Here is a 23731-nt window from a genome sequence, read left to right on the forward strand (position 1 = left end):
GCGTTAAGCCGTTCTTCTTCAAGTACATCAATGTCCTCCAGCCTGGTGGCCTCAGCTTCTGCTATGCTTTCGAAGATCAACCTTGGCGCCCCAAACTTGAGATCAGCGGGTAGCACTGCCTCCGACCCATAGACCATGAAGAAAGGAGTGTTTCCATGCAGGGCTCGGCTAGGTTGGGTTCTTAGGCTCCAAACGACATAGGGCAATTCCCTTATCCACTTTCCTACGAATTTTTCATTCTTGTCGAAGACCTTTTTCCTGAGTGCCTCCAGTATCATCCCGTTGGCTCGCTCAACCTGCCCATTGGCTCGTGGATGTGCTACGGATGCATACTTGATCTGAATGTTCTTTTGCTCGCAGAAGTCGAAGAACTCTGAACTTGTGAAGTTGGATCCTAAGTCAGTTATGATGCTGTTTGGTATCCCGAATCTGAATATTATGTCTTGTATGAATTCCACGACCTTAGCAGAGGTTAAAGAAGCAATGGGCTTGATCTCTACCCATTTGGTGAATTTATCGATTGCTACCAATACATGAGTGTATCCCCCTTGAGCTTTCTTGAAAGGTCCAATCATATCCAGTCCCCAGCATGCGAAAGGCCAAGTCACCGGTATGGTATGCAGTTGCTGTGCTGGCATGTGTTGTTGCTTTGACAAGTATTGGCAAGCTTCGCACCTCTGAACAAACTCGGCTGCATCGTTCTTCGCTGTTGGCCAATAGAATCCTGACCTGAAGACCTTCCCGACTAGTGTTCTGGAGGCTGCATGTATTCCACATTGCCCAGCATGGACCTCCTCCAGAAGTTGCTTCCCAGTGGATGGGAGAATGCACTTCATGAGGGCTCCTGATGCACCCCTTCTGTATAATGTCTCCCCAATGAGTGTATAGTGAGCCAACTGTCTGGCAATGCGCTCTGCCGAGTTCTTGTCGTCTGGTTCTTCTTCATTCTTTATATACTTAATGATCGGCCTTCTCCAGTCATCAGAGTCTGACTCGGGTTGATCTATGATGTTGCACTCTTCTGTTTGATCCATTGAGATACTCGGCTGTAGAATTTCTTGCACGAAGACTCCGGGTGGGACCTGAGTTCGACTGGATCCTAGCTTGGACAGTACATCGACTGCTGTGTTCCGATCTCTTTCTACATGATGAAATTCCAGACCCTCGAATTTATCTTCCAGCTTTCGGACGGCAGCGCAGTATTTTCCCATTGAATCGCTTGAACAATCCCACTCCTTGTTTATCTGGCTGATGACTACCAGAGAGTCTCCGTATACCATCAATCTCTTGACGCCCAATGATATGGCGATGTTCAATCCATGGATCAGAGCTTCATACTCGGCTGCATTGTTGGAGGCCGGGAATAGCAACTGGAGGGCGTACTTGAGGTGTTCGCCTCCAGGTGCGGTGAAGAGAATCCCTGCTTCTGCTCCCTGCAGCTTCAGCGAGCCATCAAAATACATTCACCATACTTCTGCAGTCTCTGGGTTATCTGGTACTTGTTGTTCGGTCCACTCTGATACGAAATCAACCAGTGCTTGGGTTTTGATGGCAGTGCGAGGTCGGAACTCGATGTCATGAGATCCCAGCTCGCAAGCCCACTTGGCTATTCGGCCAATGGCTTCCTTGTTGTGAAGAATATCCCCTATTGGAAAACCAGTTACTACTATGACTTTGTGGTCATCAAAGTAGTGACGCAGCTTGCGGGCAGTTAGAAGTACTGCGTATAATAGCTTCTGAACTTGAGGATACTTTTTCTTTGAGGGGCCTAGAACTTCGCTGATGAAGTAAACAGGATGTTGTACTGGATAGGCATGTCCTTCTTCTACTCGCTCGACTACCAACGCGGTGCTTACCACGTGAGTCGTGCAAGAGATATACAGTAGCAAATCTTCAGCCGGTTGAGTTGACGTAGCTCGCCGGGGTGGCTTCAGTACTGGTGGTGTTGTCAAGAATTTTTTCAGTGCGTCTAGAGCTTCTTGTGCTTCTGAAGTCCATTGAAACTTATCCACCTTCTTGAGTAGCTTGTAAAATGGCAAACCTTTTTCCCCCAGCCTGGATATAAATCTGCTCAGAGCTGCCATACATCCAGTAAGTCGCTGAACCTTCTTTTGTGATCGAGGAGCTTCCATCTTCATGATAACTTCAATCTTATCTGGATTAGCCTCAATTCCTCGGTGGCTGACGATAAACCCGAGCAACTTTCCTGCTGGTACCCCGAAAACACATTTTTCGGGATTAAGCTTCCATCTATATCGTCTTAGGCTGTTAAAAACCAGCTGTAAGTCTTCGATGAAGTTTTCCGAATTCTCCGTTTTGATTACCACATCGTCTACGTAGGCCTCCACACGCTTGCCCCAGTGATCGGCTAAGCATGTTTGAATGGCTCTCTGATAAGTCGCTCCAGCGTTTTTGAGGTCGAACGACATGGAGGTATAACAGAAAGCACCAAACGGAGTGATGAACGCCGTTTTTTCCTCGTCTTCCTTCGCCAAACTAATCTGATGATACCCGGAATAGCAATCTAAGAAAGACAGCATAGAACATCCAGCGGTGGAGTCCACCACCTGATCTATCCTTGGGAGCTCGAAGGGATCCTTCGGACAAGGTTTGTTGAGATCAGTATAGTCGACGCACATGCGCCAATCCACTTTATTCTTTTTGAGTACAAGAACAGGGTTGGTTAACCACTCGGGGTGTAATACTTCTCTAATAAATCCAGCCGCGACCAAGCGAGCTAATTCGGCGCGAATGGCCTCTCTCTTGTCGGGCGTGAAACGACGTAGCTTTTGCTGAATCGGCCTCGCCTGGGGATAGACCTTCAGTTTGTGCTCGGCCAGTTCTCTTGGGACTCCTAGCATATCCGCAGGTTGCCATGCGAATACATCCCGGTTATCTTGCAGAAACTGGACGAGCGCGCTTTCCTATTTGTCATCCAAGCTGGAGCTGATGATGGCAGTCTTGCGTTCGTCAGCGAACCCCAGGTTGATCCTCTTAGTTTCTTCAGTCGGCCGCATAGAGGTCGCGGCCTGAGCTTCGTTTGCCGGTACCGCGAGGTCCTCCTCAGGCTTAGAGTTCGCCAGTGTAGAAGGAATCGTCGACGACTTGGTGGTGAGGGCTGCTTGGATGGCCACTCGGAAACACTCTGCGGCGCCTTGGAAGTCGGCGCGCACAGTTATGATCCTTTGCGGTCCTGGCATCTTCAGTATCATGTATGTGTAATGCGGAATGGCCATGAATTTGGCCAATCCCGGCCTTCCGATGATGGCGTTGTACCCGCAGTCGAAGTTCACCACTTCAAACCTCAGGAACTCGGTTCTGTAGTTCTCCGGAGTTCTGAAGGTGACCTGCATGTAGATGTGGCCCAGCGGGTATTCCCCTTCCGTCGGCACGATGCCGAAGAAAGGAGTGTCCGACTCGTGGAGCTCTTTGAGGTGAACTCCCAAGCCTTGAAGTGTCCGGGGGAAGGTGACGTTGATGCTGCTCCCCCCGTCCACTAGCACTTTCTTTTCCCGGCTCTCTCGGATCACCGGATCGACGAGGAGCGGGTATTTGCCTGGATGGTCGAAGTTGAGCCATTGATCTTCCTGAGTGAAAGTGATCGGGTGTTCCGACCACCGGTATGGGGCGGGAGGACCGGTGGTCGCCAGCAGTATCTGGCGGTCGTTGAGCTTTTGTTGTCTTTTGTTCTCCTGCGACCCATGTCCGCCGAAGATGACGTTGACCTCCCTGTCGACGCGTGGGAAAGCTCCTTCTCCTCCCTCCTCCTGCCGATGAGGTTGTCGTGGTTCATCTGGTCCTCCCCTCGGCGGAGGAGGAGGTAGAGGTTGGAAGGGTCGGCCGTGTCCGACGGAATGCTTGAAGTCCCGACAGTTTCGAAGAGTGTGGCGCATGTCCTTGTGGTACGGGCACTGGGCATCGAGGATGTCGTCCAGCGTGCGTTCGCCTCCGCGAGGTCCTCCTCGGGCGCGAGAGGCAGGTGGTCCGGCGGCGTGTACTTCTTCGCGAGGCCTCTTCTCCCAGCGTTTGTCGGGTGGCTGGTTCACGTCGCGTCGTGGTGTTGCCGGTGCGGGCTTTGCTCCTCCGATGAGGTCCTGAGCTCGCTCGTCGGCGGTGATGTAGAGGTCGGCTTCCCAGAATAGTTCCTCGGAGGTAGTCGGCGCCTTCTGTAGTATGGCTCGGATGAAAGCCGAGTCGTTGGATCCTCTGTAGAAGTCCTCGATCACGGCCGCCTCCGTGACCTCGGGGATACGATTTCTCATGGTCTGGAACCTTTTGAGGTACGACCGGAGAGTCTCATCCCCCCGGCGCTTGATGGATTTGAGGTCCCATGGTTGCGCCGGCTTGTCGGAGAGGGACTGGAAGTTGGCGGTGAAGCGTCGACTGAAGTCCCCCTAGTCGTCGATGCAGTGTCGGGGTAGATGTCACAGCCATTGCAGCGCGTCTTGCCCAAGGACGATGGGTAAATACGCGGTCATCACGTCTTCGGAGGCCCCGGCAGCTCGAGCAGCGGTGGTGTAGACGGCTAGCCAACCCCCTGGATCCTGCTTAGGTTCATATTTGTCGACATTGGATACCTTGAAGTTGCGAGGCCATTGAATGGCCCTAAGGCGCGGAGTAAGAGCAGACACTCCGCACGTGTCCTCCTGTCGTCGGGGACGATGTCTGTCCCAGGGAGGGGAGTTGTGGTTGTGGTTCCTCGACCGTCCCCGGGTGGTTCCGCCAGTTGAGGCCGTTGCCGACTCAGTTCTGGTGGCCTGGCTCTGAGCCGGGATGCCATGATCCCTGTCGTACTCCTCCCGACGGCGAATCTCGTTCTCATGCCGCCGTTCGCGCGAAGCATTGATGGAGCTTCGCGCGTCTCGGCGACTGTTGATGGCGTGTCGTAGATCGTTCGGCGGGTGAGCAAGCGGTAGAAGATGGTTGGCTGCCTGGGTGAACAGGCATCGGTAGCCCTCAGCGTCGGGAGTCCGAGGAAGTCCATCAGCTATCCGAGCTAGTACCCCTCCGACTTCGCTCGGCGTGTTCATAGCTCGGGCGAAGTCGAGATTCAGGTTGTGCCCGAAGAATGGATTCTCCCGGCGTTGCCTTGCATCTTGCTCGGCTTGTTCCTGAGCCCGTCGGCGATCACGTCGTCGGGAGTTCCTTCATTCTCTGAAGACACGTTCTTCCGGAGTTTCTCCTATCTCCGAGACCTCGTCTCGCGAGACAGGCTGCTCCAGATCCCGTTTTCCGGCCGCGTGATGTCGTCGAACGTTCCTGCGCCGATTCCTCCGTCGGCGGGATTCTCGTTGAGTCGGTTCTTCTCCGGGTGCGGTCGGCTCGTCGTCGGAGACGGTAGGCGACTCCACTCTCCCGATGAAGAGGACGTCGGGGTAGAATGGTGCTGCTGTCGAGGTGACCTTCTTTCCGTTCTCCTTTGAGGCCGGAGGAACGGAAAGAACAACTTGCTTCTCCCTGGTCTCCTTCTTCCTCGCGATCCATGTCCATTCTTTTGTCGGAGAAGTAGACAGTGGAGTTCTCCGGGTCAGCGAGCCCTCGGCCCCCGACTTTCCGGAGACGATCTTTTTCCGGAGAGCTGGAGGTTGCGCTTCTCCGGCATTTTCGGAGTTTGTTGGAGGAGACTTCTTTTCTGGCGGATCCGCAATACGGTGTAGAATTCCCTCTTCATCCGCTACAGACGAGATTGTTCCGAAGCAGAATACGGATCCGGGACGCAGGGTGATCTTGCTGTAGAAGGTGACGGCCATTGAGCTAGCTTGGATCGTCGACACACCCCCTACCTGGCGCGCCAGCTGTCGGTGTTTTGGGTCCGACCGCACACCCGGGGTTGCCCCTCAAGGTGTTTTTTAGGAGTAGGACAGTGTCGACAACTGTAGCAAAATGGTTCGTGTCGATTGCACGAGGGACAGTGGACAAGGTTTACAGGTTCGGGCCGCTTAGAGATGCGTAACACCCTACGTCCTGGTGAGTATGTTTGGTGAACGAGGTTACAAGAGAGCTCTCTGAATTGAGAGTGCAGAGAGTTGATGTAGGTGGCTAAGTAATAGGGTTGATCGTTCTGAAGGGGTGCCCCCTAGGCCTTATATACTCGACCGTGGGGCAATACATGTGGGTATGATAACAACGAGTAGCTAAAAGATAGTGAACCTCTTGAGTTTATCTCCGCGTAACCCTCGCCGACTTATCCTCGCATGGCTCCGTTGCATGGGGGCTCCAGCGCGGGAAAGTCGGATCTCTGTTGTGGTCACTCGCTCGACACCGTGGGTCGTCCGGGTTTACATTAATCTAGCCTCATGTCGATCTGCTCTGCTGGTTGTCTCTCCCCAGGCCCACGAAAGAATGACCTTATGATTTATTGGGCCCTTGGGCCTTTCGTGAGGTCTTTTACTCTTTAGTGGACCCGGGGGATATCTATCCCCCACAAGTCCGTTGATCAAAAGGCATACCGGTCTATGATAGGGTCATTGCTTTATTTATGTGCTAGTAGACCGGATATTATGCTTAGCGTATGCATGTGTGCTAGATTTCAATCCGATCCAAGGGAATGTCACCTTGTGGCCGTAAAGCGAATTCTTAGATATTTAGTTGCTACGCCTTGCTTTGGGATCTGGTATCCAAATGGGTCTACTTTTGACTTGATTGGATATTCAGACTTCGATTATGCTGGATGCAAGGTTGATAGGAAGAGTACATCAGGGACGTGCCAATTCCTAGGAAGGTCCCTGGTGTCTTGGAGTTCTAAGAAACAAACCTCCGTTTCCCTATCCACCGCTGAGGCCGAGTATGTTGCCACAGGACAGTGTTGCGCGCAACTACTTTGGATGAGGCAAACCCTCCGGGACTTTGGCTACAATCTGAGCAAAGTCCCACTCCTATGTGACAATGAGAGTGCAATCCGCATGGTGGATAATCCTGTTGAACACAGCCGCACTAAGCACATAGACATCCGACATCACTTTTTGAGAGACCACCAGCAAAAGGGAGATATTGAAGTGTTCTATATTAGCACCGAGAACCAGCTAGCCGATATCTTTACCAAGCCTTTAGATGAGAAAACCTTTTACAGGCTGCGAAGTGAGCTAAATGTCTTAGATTCGCGTAACTTGGATTGATCTAGAGCATACATGTGATTTATGCCTTTGATCATGTTACTTTATGCATTTATGAGATTTGTTGTTTTATGGTGCTCAAGTTGTGCAAGGGATCCCCGGACCTCACAAGTTCATGTGCAAGTGATGCACATATTTAGGGGGAGAAGTGCTACAACTTGATCCTTTGCGACTAACATTTGTGTTGAGTTTACTTTATGTAGTCTCAAAGGTGAATTGAAAGGGAAAGGTGAACTTGGACCATGCAAAGACTTCCACTGCACTCCGGCATTAGTGTACTCACCTCCAAGTTCATTCTTATAACCTTATTGCCTTTTGCTCTTAATTGACAGTTTTGGTGAGGCAATGGGGTTAAAGGGCCAATAATGATCTTGTTTTGGTGCTTAATGCCAAAGGGGGAGAAATTAAGACCAAAGCAAATGGATCAGCTACCACTTGAGAATTTTGAAAATAGTAGAGTTAGAACTTTTGATTTGTCAAAATACTCAAAATTTGGTCTCTTGTGGGGAGAATTTATGATTATGGGAAAAGGGGGAGTTTTTGGATCTTGATCATTTTCACTCTTGGATTATCTCTCTTTATGCCCAAACAAGTGAGTTTGAATTAGATATAGGAAAACGAATTTGATTTACAAAAACAAACCAAGTGGTGGCAAAGAATGATCCAAATATGCCAAATTTGAGTCAAAAACAATTTGGTCTTCAATTTGAATCAATGTTGCATGTTTTGCATTGCTTTTGGATGTGTTGGCATAAATCACCAAAAAGGGGGAGATTGAAAGGGAAATGTGCCCTTGGGCAATTTCTAGTATGTTTTGGTGATTAAGTGCTCAACACATTTAATTAAGTTCCTTTGTGCTATATGAAAAGAGAAGTGCAAATCATGTAACAAGGTACGTTTCTAGACTTAGTACATTGTTTTGAGTACTAACATATTTTGTCTAAGTGATATAAACAGAAAAGAGAAGGAGAAATGGACTTGGCTGGGAGCAGCCGAAGTCCTGCTCAGTCTGGCACACCGGACTGTCCGGTGGTGCACCAGACAGTGTCCGGTGCGCCAGGCTGGCTTTCGGTGAACTAGCCACTCTCAGGAATGTTTGGCGGCGTACGGCTATAATTCACCGGACTGTCTGGTGGTGCACCGGACTGTCCGGTGAGCCAACGGTCGCCAGCGCAACGGTCGGCCGCGCAATCCGCGGACGACACGTGGCCCGCGCCAACGGTCGATAGGGGGCACCAGACAGTGTCCAGTGCGCCAACCAGCCCGGAGTTGCAATGGTCGGCTGCGCCAGAATTGGAAGGAGATCGTGCACCAGACATGAACAGTGGCTGTCCGGTGGTGCACCGGACTGTCCGGTTCGCCACTCAACAGAAAGCAAGAATTACCTTCCTTGTTGGCGTCCAACGGCTCCTAGCTGCCTTGGGGCTATAAAAGAGTCCCCTAGGCGCATGGAGGAGCTACCCAAGCATTCACTAAGCAATCTAATACTCCCACACTCCGTCTTCGTGCACTTGATCGATCGTGTTAGTGATTTGAGCTCCATTCTAGTTGTGAACTCTCTGTGTTTCATTTTGAGCTCAGGTCTTGGCTTGTGTGAGTGCGTGTGCTACGGTTTTGTGTGTGTTGCTCCCTAACCTTACTCCGTGCTTTCTTTGTGATCAATCTTGTAAGGGCGAGAGGCTCCAATTTGTGGAGATTCCTCGCAAACGGGAAAAGATATAAGGAAGAATATCGTGGTATTCAAGTTGATCATTGGATCCCTTGAAAGGGGTTGAGTGCAACCCTCGTCCATTGGGATGCCACAACGTGGAAGTAGGCAAGTGTTATACTTGGCCGAACCACGGGATAAACCACTGTGTCTCTTGTGTTGTCTTTCTTTGTGATTATTGTGATTCGCAAGAGCTCGCTCTATAGCCACTTGGTTCTATTGCACTAACATCTTTATAACCAAGTTTTGTGGCTATTAGTTGTTGACTTTTATAGGATCACCTATTCACCCCCTCTAGGTGCTCTCAATTAAATGACAAAACAAACTGAGATTCTAACAAGTTTGCTCCTAGTATGTATACAGTTATTCTACAGACAGGAGGAGCACAGATCATATATGTACGCAAATGAAAAAGCACAGCGGATTAAAATTCTACATCATATAGCGTGCTTCAAGTGCTAGGGAACAACAACAATTTACTTTTACAATTTTTGAGTCATAGGAATCGCCGTTCAATTAAGAGGGATTCGCAATAGTTGAGTAAGTAAATGCGATGAACTCAGTCCAAACCTTTTCAAATCCTCTAAGATAGCATTTTACCAGATCATGAATGCTCTTGGAAAACCCACTTTTACTTCCCACCAAGATTTCCCTAGGGTTCTCTTTAGTTTTCTAAAAATCTGTTAGCCAGTTTGAAAAACCGGTTCAACCGGACTCAAAACCGGCTCAACCGGTTTCTGCACTATTCACTCTGCCACTTTTTGACCTGCTAGTCAGTCCTGTCAAAAAAAGTCGTGTGCAGACTACTGGAAAATCGGTTCAACCAATTTTTGGGCCGATTCAGCCGAAATTGGAACCGGTCCACTCTCCGGCTCAGTCAGCCAGTGAACCGAGATCCACCCTGGTGGAAACCGGTTCAACTGGTTTTCAATTCAGTCAGTTTTCCCCAACGACCACCAGCTTTTGGGGGCTCCTTTATATACCCCTTACAATATCTCTCTTCATTCACTTCTGCCCACTCCACGAATTCTTGGCTGACCAACCCTCAAACAAGAGCATTCAATACACCTCTCACACCCAAAATTGCATCTCCTACAATTGATTGAAGGACCCTTGGTGTGAGGTGAAGTTGGACTAACTCGTTGTTGATTTAATCTCGATTCTCCTTTTCTCTTAATCTCTTGAGCTCATCACAAACTTGAATCTTGTGTGGATTTGTTACTCTTGGAACCTTGAGTTCCTTGATGGATAGAGGTTGCTTGGGAGTCTCCAAATTTGTGGATGACCCCAAGAAGTTTGTATCACCCGCTCGGTGAGCTAATTTGAGAAGAGATTGCCTTGACCTTGGTGGTCGACTTGTGGAGGATTAGTGTTGGAAAAGACCCGGCCCTTTGTGGGCTCCTCAACGAGGAGTAGGACACCTTTGTGGTGGTTGCCGAACCTTGGGTTAAATCGTGTGTTCTTGGTGTGCTCTCGGAAAGCGCTTTAAATTATTGGTTAGTTCATATTTGATTATATTGTGTGCAAATCGTGTGAAACCAATTCATATCGATTTGTCACCCATTTGAGTGGATTTTCTCTAGGGCAAGTCTTAAGCAAAAATCTCTCATTACTTTGTCACACTTGTTTAACTATTTATCTAATCTAAGTTGAGCAGGTCCAAACTTGTTCAGCTGTAAACAAAATCAGCTGAACCAGTTTGCACCAGTGCAACTTGAATTTAACACTATCTCAAAGTTTTTATTGAAAAATTTCAGGTGTAGCCTATTCACCCCCCTCTAGGCTACTTTGAATTGGTATCGAAGCTTCGTGCCTCATTTTATGCTTAACCGCGTGAGGTTGCGATCATGTCTACACAAAGGGACCATGTGGATCCTCTTCTCAAGGAGATCCCTACCACCTCCACCGGTGAGGAAGTGGACCCCAAGGTCCTCGACCTTGCCATGAATAATGCATAGAAAATGTTCCTCAAATGAAAGAGGAAGATGCAAATAAAAGGACCGAAGAAGAAGAAACTAGAAGAAAGGCCGAAGAAGACAGAGGAAAAGGGAAAATTGAATACAATGATGACTTGGTGGAACTTTTGGTGTCAAGGGTGATGAGCAAGGTAAGTCTCAACACCGAAGGATCATCAACCAAAAGTAAAGGTACCGAATTCAATAAAGTTCAATTTGATTACTCTAGAAATTTTATTCCCAACTTCTCTTCGGCTCCACTCGGAAAGTTACCAACTCTTAGTGAGTTGAACTATGATGAGTGGGTCAACAAGATGAATTCGCATTTAATCGGTGTGCATCCTAGTCTTTGGGAGATTGTCAATATAGGTATGCATAAGCCTACCCAAGGAGAAGAGATGACATCGGAAATGATGCAAGAGGTGCATCGCAATGCTCAAGCAGTGAGCATAATCAAAGGAAGCCTCTATCCGAAAGAGTACCGGAAAGTTCAAGGAAGAGAAGATGCATGTGACATTTGGAATATTTTGAAGATGTCACATGAAGGAGATCCCAAAGCCAAAAGACACAGAAATGAAGCTTTAGAAAGCGAACTTGCAAGATATGACTGGTCTAAGGGTGAATCTCTTCAATCACTCTTTGACCGGTTAATGATATTGGTGAAAGTCGCCTAGAGGGGGGTGAATAGGCAAATCTGAAACTTATAAACTTTAAGCACAACTACAAGCCGGGGTTAGCGTTAGAAATAAAACCGAGTCCGAAAGAGAGGGTGAAAACAAATCACAAGCAAATGAAGGCGGATAACACGGTGATTTGTTTTACCGAGGTTCGGTTCTTGCAAACCTACTCCCCGTTGAGGTGGTCACAAAGACCGGGTCTCTTTCAACCCTTTCCCTCTCTCCACCGATCACTAAGACCGGCGAGCTTTTCTCCTCAATCAAATGGGTCACTTAGACCCCACAAGGACCACCACAACTTGGTGTCTCTTGCTTTGATTACAAAGGTGTTGAGAATAAGAAATGGGGAAGAAGAAAAGCGATCCAAGAACAAGAGCTCAAAGAACACGAGCAAAAACTCTCTCTCTAGTCACTATTTGCTTGGAGTGGAAATGGGACTTGGAGAGGCTTTGATTCTATTGAATTTGTGTCTTGTATTGATTGCACTAGCTCTTGTATTGAATGTGAAGTCAAAAAAACTTGGATGCCTTGAAGTGTGGTGGTTGGGGGGTATTTATAGTCCCAACCACCAAAGTGGTCGTTGGGGAGGCTGTCTGTCGATGGGCGCACCGGACAGTCTAGTGCGCCACCGAACACTGTCCGGTGTGCCAGCCATGTCACCCAACCGTTAGGGTTCGACCATTGGAGCTCTGACAGATGGGGCCACCGGACAATCACTGTTCATTGTCCGGTGCGCCTTCTGGCGCCTGCTCTGACTCTGCGCGCTCTGTTCGCGCACTGTAGCGCTTTTTAGGTTTCCGTTGGAGTCGACCGTTGCGCTGTAGCCGTTGCTCCGCTGGCACACCGGACAGTCTGGTGCCACACAGGACAGTCCGGTGAATTATAGCAGAGTGGCATTTCCAGAAACCCGAAGGTGACGAGTTCGGAGTTGATCTCCCTGGTGCACCTGACACTGTCCGGTGGCACACCGGACAGTCTGGTGCGCCAGACCAGGGCAGCCTTCGGTTGGTTTTGCTCCTTTCTTTTTTGAACCCTATCTTGGACTTTTTATTGGTTTGTGTTGAACCTTTAGCACCTGTAGAACTTATAATCTAGAGCAAACTAGTTAGTCCAATTATTTGTGTTGGGCAATTCAACCACCAAAATCATTTAGGAAAGGTTTGACCCTATTTCCCTTTCAATCTCCCCCTTTTTGGTGATTGATGCCAACACAAACCAAAGCAAATATATAAGTGCAGAATTGAACTAGTTTGCATAAGGTAAGTACAAAGGTTGCTTGGAATTAAACCAATTTAAACTTTCATAAGATATGCATGGATTGCTTTCTTTTTTTTTAACATTTTGGACCACGCTTGCACCACTTGTTTTGTTTTTGCAAATTCTTTTGGAAATTCTTTTCAAAGTCTTTTGCAAATAGTCAAAGATATATGAATAAGATTTCGAGAAACATTTACAAGATTTGAATTTTTCTCCCCTGTTTCAAATGCTTTTCCTTTGACTAAACAAAACTCCCCCTTAATGAAATTCTCCTCTTAGTGTTCAAGATGGTTTTACAAATTGAAAGAAGATCAAATATTTTAGATACCAATTTTGAAAAACTCCTCCTTTAAAATATAGATACCAAATGAGATAGAATTTCCTAGAGGAATACTCATTTCAAAGATATGAATTGAAGACATTTAAAACTCAAACTTTGTTTCAATTTTTTTGGAAATTGACGTGGTGGTGCGGTCCTTTTGCTTTGGGCTACTCTCTCCCCCTTTGGCATTAATCACCAAAAACGGAGTCTTTAGAGCCCTTTTACTTTCTCTCCTCCTTTGGCAAACAATATATGAGTGAAGGATTATACCAATGTGGAGAGCGATGCGGAGTGACGGCGAAGGGTAATTAATACCGGTAGAGTGGAGTGGAAGCCTTGTCTTCGCCGAAGACTCCATTTCCCTTTCAATCTATGACTTAGCATGAAATACACTTGAAAAACACATTAGTCATAGCAAAGAGATGATCAAAGGTACATAAAAGATCTATGTGTGCAAAATATCAATAAAAATTCTGAGAATCAAGAATGTTTAGCTCATTCCTTAGTTTGGTAAAGGTTTTCTCATCTAGTGGTTTGGTAAAGATATCGGCTAATTGTTCTTTGGTGCTAACATAAGCAATCTCAATATCCCCCCTTTGTTGGTGATCCCTCAAAAAGTGATACCGAATGGCTATGTGCTTAGTGCGGCTGTGTTCAACGGGATTATCCGCCATGCGGATTGCACTCTCATTATCACATAGAAGAGGGACTTTGGTTAATTTGTAGCCATAGTCCCTAAGGGTTTGCCTCATCCAAAGCAATTGCGCGCAACAATGGCCTGCGGCAATGTACTCGGCTTCGGCGGTAGAAAGAGCTACTGAATTTTGTTTCTTTGAAGCCCAAGACACCACGGATCTCCCCAGAAACTGATAAGTCTCTGATGTGCTCTTCCTATCAATTTTACATCCTGCCCAATCAGCATCTGAATATCCTATTAAATCAAAGGTGGATCCCTTGGGGTACCAAAGACCAAACTTAGGTGTATGCACTAAATATCTCAAGATTCTTTTCACGGCCCTAAGGTGAACTTCCTTAGGATCGACTTGAAATCTTGCACACATGCATAAAGAAAGCATAATATCTGGTCGAGATGCACATAAATAGAGTAAAGATCCTATCATCGACCGGTATACCTTTTGATCTACGGATTTACCTCCCGTGTCAAGGTCGAGATGCCCATTGGTTCCCATGGGTGTCTTGATGGGCTTGGCATCCTTCATCCCAAACTTGGTAAGAATGTCTTGAATGTACTTCGTTTGGCTGATGAAGGTGCCCTCTTGGAGTTGCTTTACTTGAAATCCTAAGAAATACTTCAACTCCCCCATCATAGACATCTCGAATTTTTGAATCATGATCCTACTAAACTCTTCACAAGTAGATTTGTTAGTAGACCCAAATATGATATCATCAACATAAATTTGGCATACAAACAAATCATTTGCAATGGTTTTAGTAAAGAGTGTAGGATCGGCTTTGCCGACTTTGAAGCCATTAGTGATAAGGAAATCTCTTAGGCATTCATACCATGCTCTTGGGGCTTGCTTGAGCCCATAAAGCGCCTTAGAGAGTTTATACACATGGTTAGGGTACTCACTATCTTCAAAGCCGGGAGGTTGCTCAACATAGACCTCCTTCTTGATTGGTCCATTGAGGAAGGCACTTTTCACGTCCATTTGATAGAGCTTAAAGCATGGTAAGTAGCATAGGCAAGTAATATGCAAATTGACTCAAGCCTAGCTACGGGTGCATAGGTTTCACTGAAATCCAAACCTTCGACTTGTGAATATCCCTTGGTTACAAGTCGGGCTTTGTTCCTTGTCACCACATCATGCTCATCTTGTTTGTTGCAGAAGACCCACTTTGTTCCTACAACATTTTGGTTAGGACGTGGAACTAATTGCCATACCTCATTCCTCGTGAAGTTGTTGAGTTCCTCTTGCATTGCCAACACCCAATCCAAGTCTCTTAGTGCATCCTCTACCCTGTATGGCTCAATAGAGGAAACAAAAGAGTAATGTTCACAAAAATGAGCGACACGAGATCGAGTGGTTACCCCCTTATGAATATCACCAAGGATGGAGTTCACGAGGTGATCTCGTTGTATCGCTTGGTGGACTCTTGGGTGTGGCGGTCTTGGACCCTGATCATCTTCCTTATCTTGATTATTGGCATCTCCCCTTGATCATTGTGCTCCTCTTGAGGTGGCTCTTCTTCTTGATCTTCATTTTCATCATCTTGAGCTTGATCCTCATCTTGAGTTGGTGGAGATGCTTGATTTGAAGATGATGGTTGATCTTGTGCTTGTGGAGGCTCTTCGGATTCCTTAGGACACACATCCCCAATGGACATGTTCCTTAGCGCGATGCATGGAGCCTCTTCATCATCTAGCTCATCAAGATCAACTTGCTCTACTTGAGAGCCATTAGTCTCATCAAACACAATGTCACAAGAGACTTCAACTAGTCCAGTGGACTTGTTAAAGACCCTATATGCCCTTGTGTTTGAGTCATAACCAAGTAAAAAGCCTTCTACAGCCTTAGGAGCAAATTTAGATTTTCTACCTCTTTTAACATGAATAAAACATTTGCTACCAAAGACTCTAAAATATGAAACATTGGGCTTTTTACTAGTTAGGAGTTCATTTGATGTCTTCTTGAGGATTCGGTGAAGGTAGAGACGGTTGATGGCGTAGCAAGCGGTGTTGATTGCTTCCGCCCAAAACCGGTCCGAAGTCTTGTATTCATCAAGCATGGTCCTCACCATGTCTAGTAGAGTTCTATTCTTCCTCTCCACTACACCATTTTGTTGTGGTGTGTAGGGAGAAGAGAACTCATGCTTGATGCCCTCGTCCTCAAGAAAGTTCTTGAACTCCGTCCCATTGTCGCTTCTAATCTTTTTGATCCTTAAGCTGAACTCATTTTGAGCCCGTCTCAAGAATCCCTTTAAGGTCTCTTAGGTTTGAGATTTATCCTGCAAAAGAATACCCAAGTGAAGCGAGAATAATCATCCACAATTACAAAACAATACTTACTCCCGCCGATGCTTATGTAAGCAATCGGGCCGAATAGATCCATGTGGAGTAGCTCAAGCGGCCTGTCGGTCGTCATGATGTTCTTATGTGGATGATGAACACCAACTTGCTTCCATGCTTGACATGCGCTACAAACCCTGTCTTTCTCAAAATGAACATTTGTTAGTCCCAAAATATGTTCTCCCTTTAGGAGCTTGTGAAGATTCTTCATCCCAACATGGGCTAGTCGGCGATGCCAGAGCCAATCCCATATTAGTCTTAGCAATTAAGAAAGTATTGAGTTCAACTCTATTAGAATCAACTAAGTATAGCTGACCCTCTAATACTCTCTTAAATGTTACTGAATCATCACTTCTTCTAAAGACAGTAACACCTATATCCGTAAAAAGACAATTGTAGCCCATTTTGCTTAATTGAGAAACTGAAAGCAAGTTGTAATCTAAAGAATCTACAAGAAAAACATTGGAAATAGAATGGACAGGTGATATAGCAATTTTATCAAGTCCTTTGACCAAACCTTGATTTCCATCCCCAAATGTGATAGCTCTTCGGGGATCTTCGTTTTTCTCATAGTAGGAGAACATCCTTTTCTCCCCTGCCATGTGGTTTGTGCACCCGCTATCAATGATCCAACTTGAGCCCCCGGATGCATAAGCCTACAAAACAAATTTAGGCCTTGTTCTTAGGTACCCAAACGGTCTTGGTTCCTTTGACATTAGAGATAAGCACCTTGGGTACCCAAACACAAGTCTTTGAGCCCTTGTGTTTGGCCCCAACATATTTGGCAACTACTTTGCCTGATTTGTTAGTTAAAACATATGAAGCATCAAAAGTCTTAAATGAAATAATATGCTCATTTGATGCAGTAGGAGTTTTCTTTTTAGGCAATTTAACATGAGTGGATTTCCTAGAACTAGATGCCTCACTCTTGTACATAAAAGCATGATGAGAGCCAGAGTGAGACTTCCTAGAATGAATTCTCCTAATTTTATGTTCGGGATAACCAGCAGGATATAAAATATAGCCTTCGTTATCCTGAGCCGTTGGAGCTCCATTTGGAAGGTCATAGTTGCCTTCTGTCCGTGGGAGCACCGGATAGTCCGGTGCACCACCGGATAGTGAACAGTGCGCGATTTACTTACTTTTCTAGCGAAGACGACTGAAAGTTGCCTAGAGGGGGGGGGGGGTGAATAGGCAAGTTAAAACTTTTTCAACAAAAACTAGAAGCAAACTGGGTAAAACTGAATTGATCTTGAAATTCACCCAGTTAACTTTGGAAATGAGATGTTCTAAATAATCCACAGGGTTCAAAGTAGTAGATCTGAGAAGGGCACTTCTCAAAATCCACACACCAAAAAGATATAAACAATCTTTCACGGAATGGTGAGAGAACGAAGAACACAAACAAACACAATGAGCAAGATCACAAGAGACACAAGATTTATCCCGAGGTTCGGTCACACCACCAAGGTGCCCTACTTCCTCGTTGAGGCGCCCACAAAGAGCCGGGTCTCTTTCAACCCTAATCCTCCCTTTGCCGACCACAAAGGTCAAGCCCACACAATAATCTTTGCTCAAACGAGCGGGTAATACAAACTTTCTTGTGGTCTTCCACAAGATTTGGAGACTCACAAGAGACACCTAGTCGTCTAGGAGCTAGAAGCTCCAAGAGTAATGAATCCACAAAGAACTCGATGTAGTACCAAAGCTCAAATCAAGAAGAGCAAGAGGGATTTAGAGATGAAGCACCAAAATCGCAGCTCTTCAATCTCACTCAAAGATTTCTCTCCAAAGATTTGAAATGGGAGAGGCAAGAGGTGTGTGAGAGAGAGTGGGAGGTGTTTCTCAGGTTAGAAATGGAGTTTTGTGCGTGCTCTACTGTGGAGAGAGAGGTAGGAGTGAGTATATATAGGTGGGGCTCCAAAACTAGCCGTTTTTGACTTTTCTGCCCAAAAACCGGTTGAACCGGTCCCAAAACCGGTTGAACCGGTTTTCAAAAAACTGCGCACAGCTTTTTGGCTGACACAGCAGACTGGCAGAAAAAAATGAACAGTGCAAAAACCGGTTGAACCGGTTTTAGAACCGGTTGAACCGGTTTCCACCAGACAAAAACCGGTTGAGTGTCCGGTTGAGTGTCCGGCTGAACCAGTATTTTCAAAAAGGTGAACAGTGCAAAAACCGGTTGAACCTGTTTTAAAACCGGTTGAACCTGTTTTTCCAAAAAGCAATTTTGGCCAAGATAGACTTTAAAAGGTTGTACTACATACTTTCACTAAGGATTAACAAGGGTAAAATGGAAGTTTTGGATCAAGGATTTTTGAGCTTTAGTACCAACACCAACCTTCTTTTTGGATTCCCCTTGATAGTACGACGATTCCTATACTCAAGTTAAATAAAATATAATTAAGTAAACTCCTTGAGTCATTGGTGTCTCAAGTGTGATTTCTCCATGGTGTTGCTTCATAAGGATCACAAACATCTTTGTCTCACCTTTTGAAGCAAACACAAATCGAGCCTATGACTTGTGCCATTTCACCATATATGAGTTCAAATCATGGCTTCAAGTCACCTTACTGATGCATCAACATGTTGTAACTCTTCATTGCTGATTAGTTCATCGACTTAGTGCAAGTACTCTCTTCTTCACCTTAGCCATGGTACCTCGGTCTACAAGCCGTCGCTTGGCCTTCACCTTCGCTTAGTTCCTCGAAGCCCTTTCCTTGCTATCTTCACCCTATCAAGCCATTCTTGAGTCACATCCTATTGAGCAACCATTGAGAGAATCATTTCTTCAATATTGTGAACCTTGCTTGAATATCATCTAGATATAACTGCTAAGATCAATCAAGCTCTAGTTTGATTCTCATATATTCATATATGGACTAATAGTAATATGGTCAAGCCAATTCACGATTCCTCATATCTTGTTCACTTTGGCTTGACCAATCCTCTTAATCACTTCAACCTCTATTATGATCATATTTATGCATAGTGATTTCTCAGGACTTGTCCATATATTCAAACCAATATAGAGACCATATTATATCCATTTGCATTGTCTCACTGGTTATTTGACATTGTGTTGAACTTTGTTCACTGATCATTATACACTATTCAAGTATGTTCATCATACTGAATTCCCTGTTCAACACTTAGCAAACTTGTTAGACCTTTAAATGTGTTGTTATCCAAATCACCAAAACTCACAAAAGGGATGAATGCACTTTCAATCTCCCCCTTTTTGGTGATTGATGACAACACATTTAAAGCTTACATAAGATTTGATAAATAAGATTTTGAATCCTATGATATAGTTTCCTCCCCCTAAATATGTGCATTTCAGAAAATACCAATTTTGTACTCAAATGCCAAAAGCACATATTTGGGTCAAAGTATGGAGACAACTTATATCATACTATTCATAGGGTGCAGTGCGTCATAAAATAAATGTGATGCTCATGACATAGTATGCACTCATCAACTTTCTACATCTTATGTTTTTCTTATGGTTCCCCCTTTTTGTTAATTATTTCTCCCCTTTTCAAAAGTCTTCTTACACTTAGTTACATAAGACTAAAGGTAAGCTTTAATGCACAATTTCTCCCCCTTTGTCATAAATCTCCAAAAAGGATACAAAGAATATAAAGGGTAGAAATTATGATTAAGCAAGATTTGAACACACTATCATGAAAAGGGTCCTTATATGGCACAAAGGTAATGGAGAAGTGCCATAAGTGATGTACCTTTGCGTTTTACCTTTTCAAAGGGGTGTTCCACACTTGTGTTGTATTTAAAGTTCATTTTGCAATCTCTTGTTGGCATAATTGTGACATAGGTCCAAGATATCAGCTGAATATTGTCATACTAATTGAAAGATAAATCTTGATACCTGGAGTCTAGATGTCATCTAGCATTTTCTTATCATAACAAGAGACAACATGAAAATTGCACAAGTATGGATTATACAATTAGTGATCATGTTCAAAAAAATATCAATTAAAAACCACCAATTGATACAATTTGAGAGATAATCAGATCACTAATTGCATATTACACTAAGTTCTCCTCAAGTTTTAGTGCACACATATATATGAATTCAATTGATACCTGTTGAGAGTACTTATTTGCAACTTAAAGTACCATTGGCATACAAGGAGTATCAATTGAACATAATCATGTAACATAGGGAACATGCACACTATTTAATCAATTAAGTGCTAGACAGGAGAATTTATAAGCTATGCTACTTCAGATATTTGTAATTCAAAAAGATGTGATACATATTTACCAATTTTAGATGACGTTGGAGTAGCATATACAAGAGAAGCTCATTCTCTTATGAAATGTATAGCAGATACATTTATTGGAGCAAAGAATCTTTGATACCCATCAAAATTTGCAGTGGAAGCGATTGTCTTTGCTTGAAGATTCCTTTCTAATTTGAGACTACACACATAATAGACTTGAAAATGAAGTTAGTCTCAAAGATTCAAATTATAGACCATTCTCCCCCTAAATGTGTGCATACAAGTGATGAATACTTGTTTTACTTTATGCACTTGGACTTGTGAGGCCAGGGGATTAAGTTCTACAATTTGAACCTTGGTACAAATAAAGTATGAAAATTGCACCAATTTAAGGAATTACTCAAAATCAAACGGTATACTAATAGACATGATGTGCAATATTTTAAGCCAAGATTCAAGTGCAACCTTATGATGTGACTTAAGATATTGCATATACATGCATACACTAACTTGTAAGAGCCTAGATACACAAATGTAATACAATAGTTCATGGAGTGACACACCTTTGTTCCATGCCATATGGTCTTCATTATAATCATGAATTTCTATCTTAGCTTTTGATAGGCTTGACATTTCAAAGAGAAACTTATCCTCTTTAAACGATCAAGAGAAACTCATTCTCTTCAAAGAACTACACAAATTCACTAAAAGAGAATGTTAGTCTTTAAGGACACAAGATATAGAATGAGCTCCCCCTAAATGTATGCATCAAGTACTTGAATTACTTGTAACATGCACTTGATTCAATTAAGATTCTTAGAGGAGTTCATCATATATCTTGGTCAAGGCATAATATATTTGAAACAATTGAATTTATGCTAGAGAACACATATCGTTCCCCAATAGAACTAATCCATGGGGTGACATGTGGTAAATATTTGATCATTTCCTTGGAACCACTCATCCTCATTTGATGTTCTCCAAGGTGTGAGACTACAAAACATGAACTTAAAGAAATCATTAGCCTAACAAGATATAGGCTAAACTCTTCCTCAATTTGTGCTTGCAAGAGTACACAAAGTACACTTATGCACATCAACAATACGAGGTTAAAGGTGAAGTTTGCGCTATATCTTGGTTTAACATAACATGCTTTACATAGATGATAAAAATCAAACCAATTGAAAGTTTAAGAACTAAAAGTATATCAATTGAAATCCTAAAGGGTAAAGCATGCTAAGATGAACCTCAAACCTCATAATGAAGGATATCATATAAATATGTCACTACATCTTCATTATTTGGTTGACAAAAAGTGTAACTCCCTTCTTGAATGAATGTGCTTTCTTTTCTTTTATGATTTCATCCAACCAAGTGATCTTGAATTTTATTCATCTTTGCTTGGTTCGATCATACTTGATATGAGACCCATTGAAACTCAATGATTGAAAGAACCAAGACTCTTATATCCGTAGATTTTGAATCCATCTTGAAAGCACTTGGAAAGACCTTATTGAAACACTTAGAAAAGAGAGCATTAGAAACACAAGGGAGGGTTTCACAAATGATGATCCTTATATGTGGATGGCAAATGAATCATCATTATTGAAACCCAAAAGGATAGACTAAATTCCTTTAAATTAGTGCACACATATAGTTGATGTCAAAGTTATATGCACTATTGAACATTTTATATTGCAAGGAATTTAACCTATACTATGGTACATCCCACTAAGGATAGAATACTAAAACAACTGAAGGAGAGGAAGTTTTCATACCTTGGCCTCTTATCAACTTCTTCTTACTTTAGTTGAATAGTATCCTTTAAGCTTGTGATTTATCCAATTTAAAACAAGCACCATCTCTTAACATAGATTTTCTATGGATAAACTCAACACAAGAGATGACATTAGTAGCACAAGCACTAGTTTCTTATTTAGCAACCCTTTATATGTGGAAGACAAGCGTGTTGCTAAAATAGAGAAACATCATAATATGGACTAAATTTCCTTGAACCCTCATGCACAATATATTTTGAATGACATGGATAATATGCATGGTTATTCAATGAAGTCTAAAGGGATGACTTAATCCATATTATGGTGAGTGTCTAATATAGAAGAATCAAATCCAAATTAACTAGATAGAGAATACGTCACATAATTTTGGATTGTTCACCATATGATAATATTCATTCAACTTCCAATTAGACCTTTATTTCATAATCAACATCTGATGTATATCCTCAAGTGCTTCTTTTCCCTTAGTGGCTACACAAGTCACAACAGAGATAAGATTTGAAAATAATATGCACTTGAGATTCAGTTGTTACCACCCTTGCTACTATCTCCAAATATGATTTATATATTCATCATCGAGCACCCAACTTGATCCATTGAAGGAGTGATCCTGCAAAACAAGTTTAAGCTTCGTATTTTGGTACCCAATTTTAATTGGGTCCTTTAGGATTAGTAGTAAGAGCCTTGGGTACCCACACATTCCTTATTGTGGCCTTTCTCTTTGTGTAGGCATCCACATATACTTGACAACCATCTTACTATGGTTCCAAGTTAATATGTAAACTCACAGATAAGAGCAAGAGTTAAGAATATGAGCCTTTTCTCCTTTTCTTGATACATCATTGTGTTGCCTTCTTGATGATGAACCTAGCTTAACCTTGGGTGCACCTACCTTATCAAGGTTAGTTGCACAAGCATTCATATCATAAAGACAAGTTATGCATGGAATTTACAACTTAGTGATCCAATACAATGTGAAGCATATGGATATCGATTGAAGTAGATTTCTAAGATATCAAAATATGAGTTTCCAAAATTTAGAGAGTATGGATCACTAATTGTACCTTTTACAGTTTAAAAATCATATCCATGTTAGTCCATATGTATGTGATGAATATCAACAGAAAGATTCTTATGCACTTTTAGAATTAACGATAAGGGAATTTTAAACTGCATCAAGAGTAGCTATTTAAAAAACAAAGATTACAATCCATATGAATGAGATACAAATTTACCATTTTGGATTGTCTTAGTATAGCTTACTCAAGGGAAACTTATTCTCTACGACACAAGATATATATAATGTGCTCCCACTAGATATGTGCATCAAGTATTTGAATGACTTATCAAATGCACTTTCAATTCAATGAAGATTCTCAAGAGGAGTACATTACATATATTGGTCAAGGCATGAAAAATTTGCAATTAATGCCTAAGAATACTTACCACCATATAGAATGTACCATTTATTATACCAATTTGATAGATCTTACTATCTGTGGTGGTGTCACCTTAGTATTCTTCTTTTCATCATTTGTGGAGACTTCCTTCTTTGTTATCTCTTTTCCTTTTAAAACTAGTCGATAAAACACTTTGAAAAGAGGTATTAGTAGTACAAGGAAG

This window comes from Zea mays, chromosome 2 (assembly GCF_902167145.1).
Source record: "Zea mays cultivar B73 chromosome 2, Zm-B73-REFERENCE-NAM-5.0, whole genome shotgun sequence".
NCBI lineage: Eukaryota > Viridiplantae > Streptophyta > Magnoliopsida > Poales > Poaceae > Zea > Zea mays.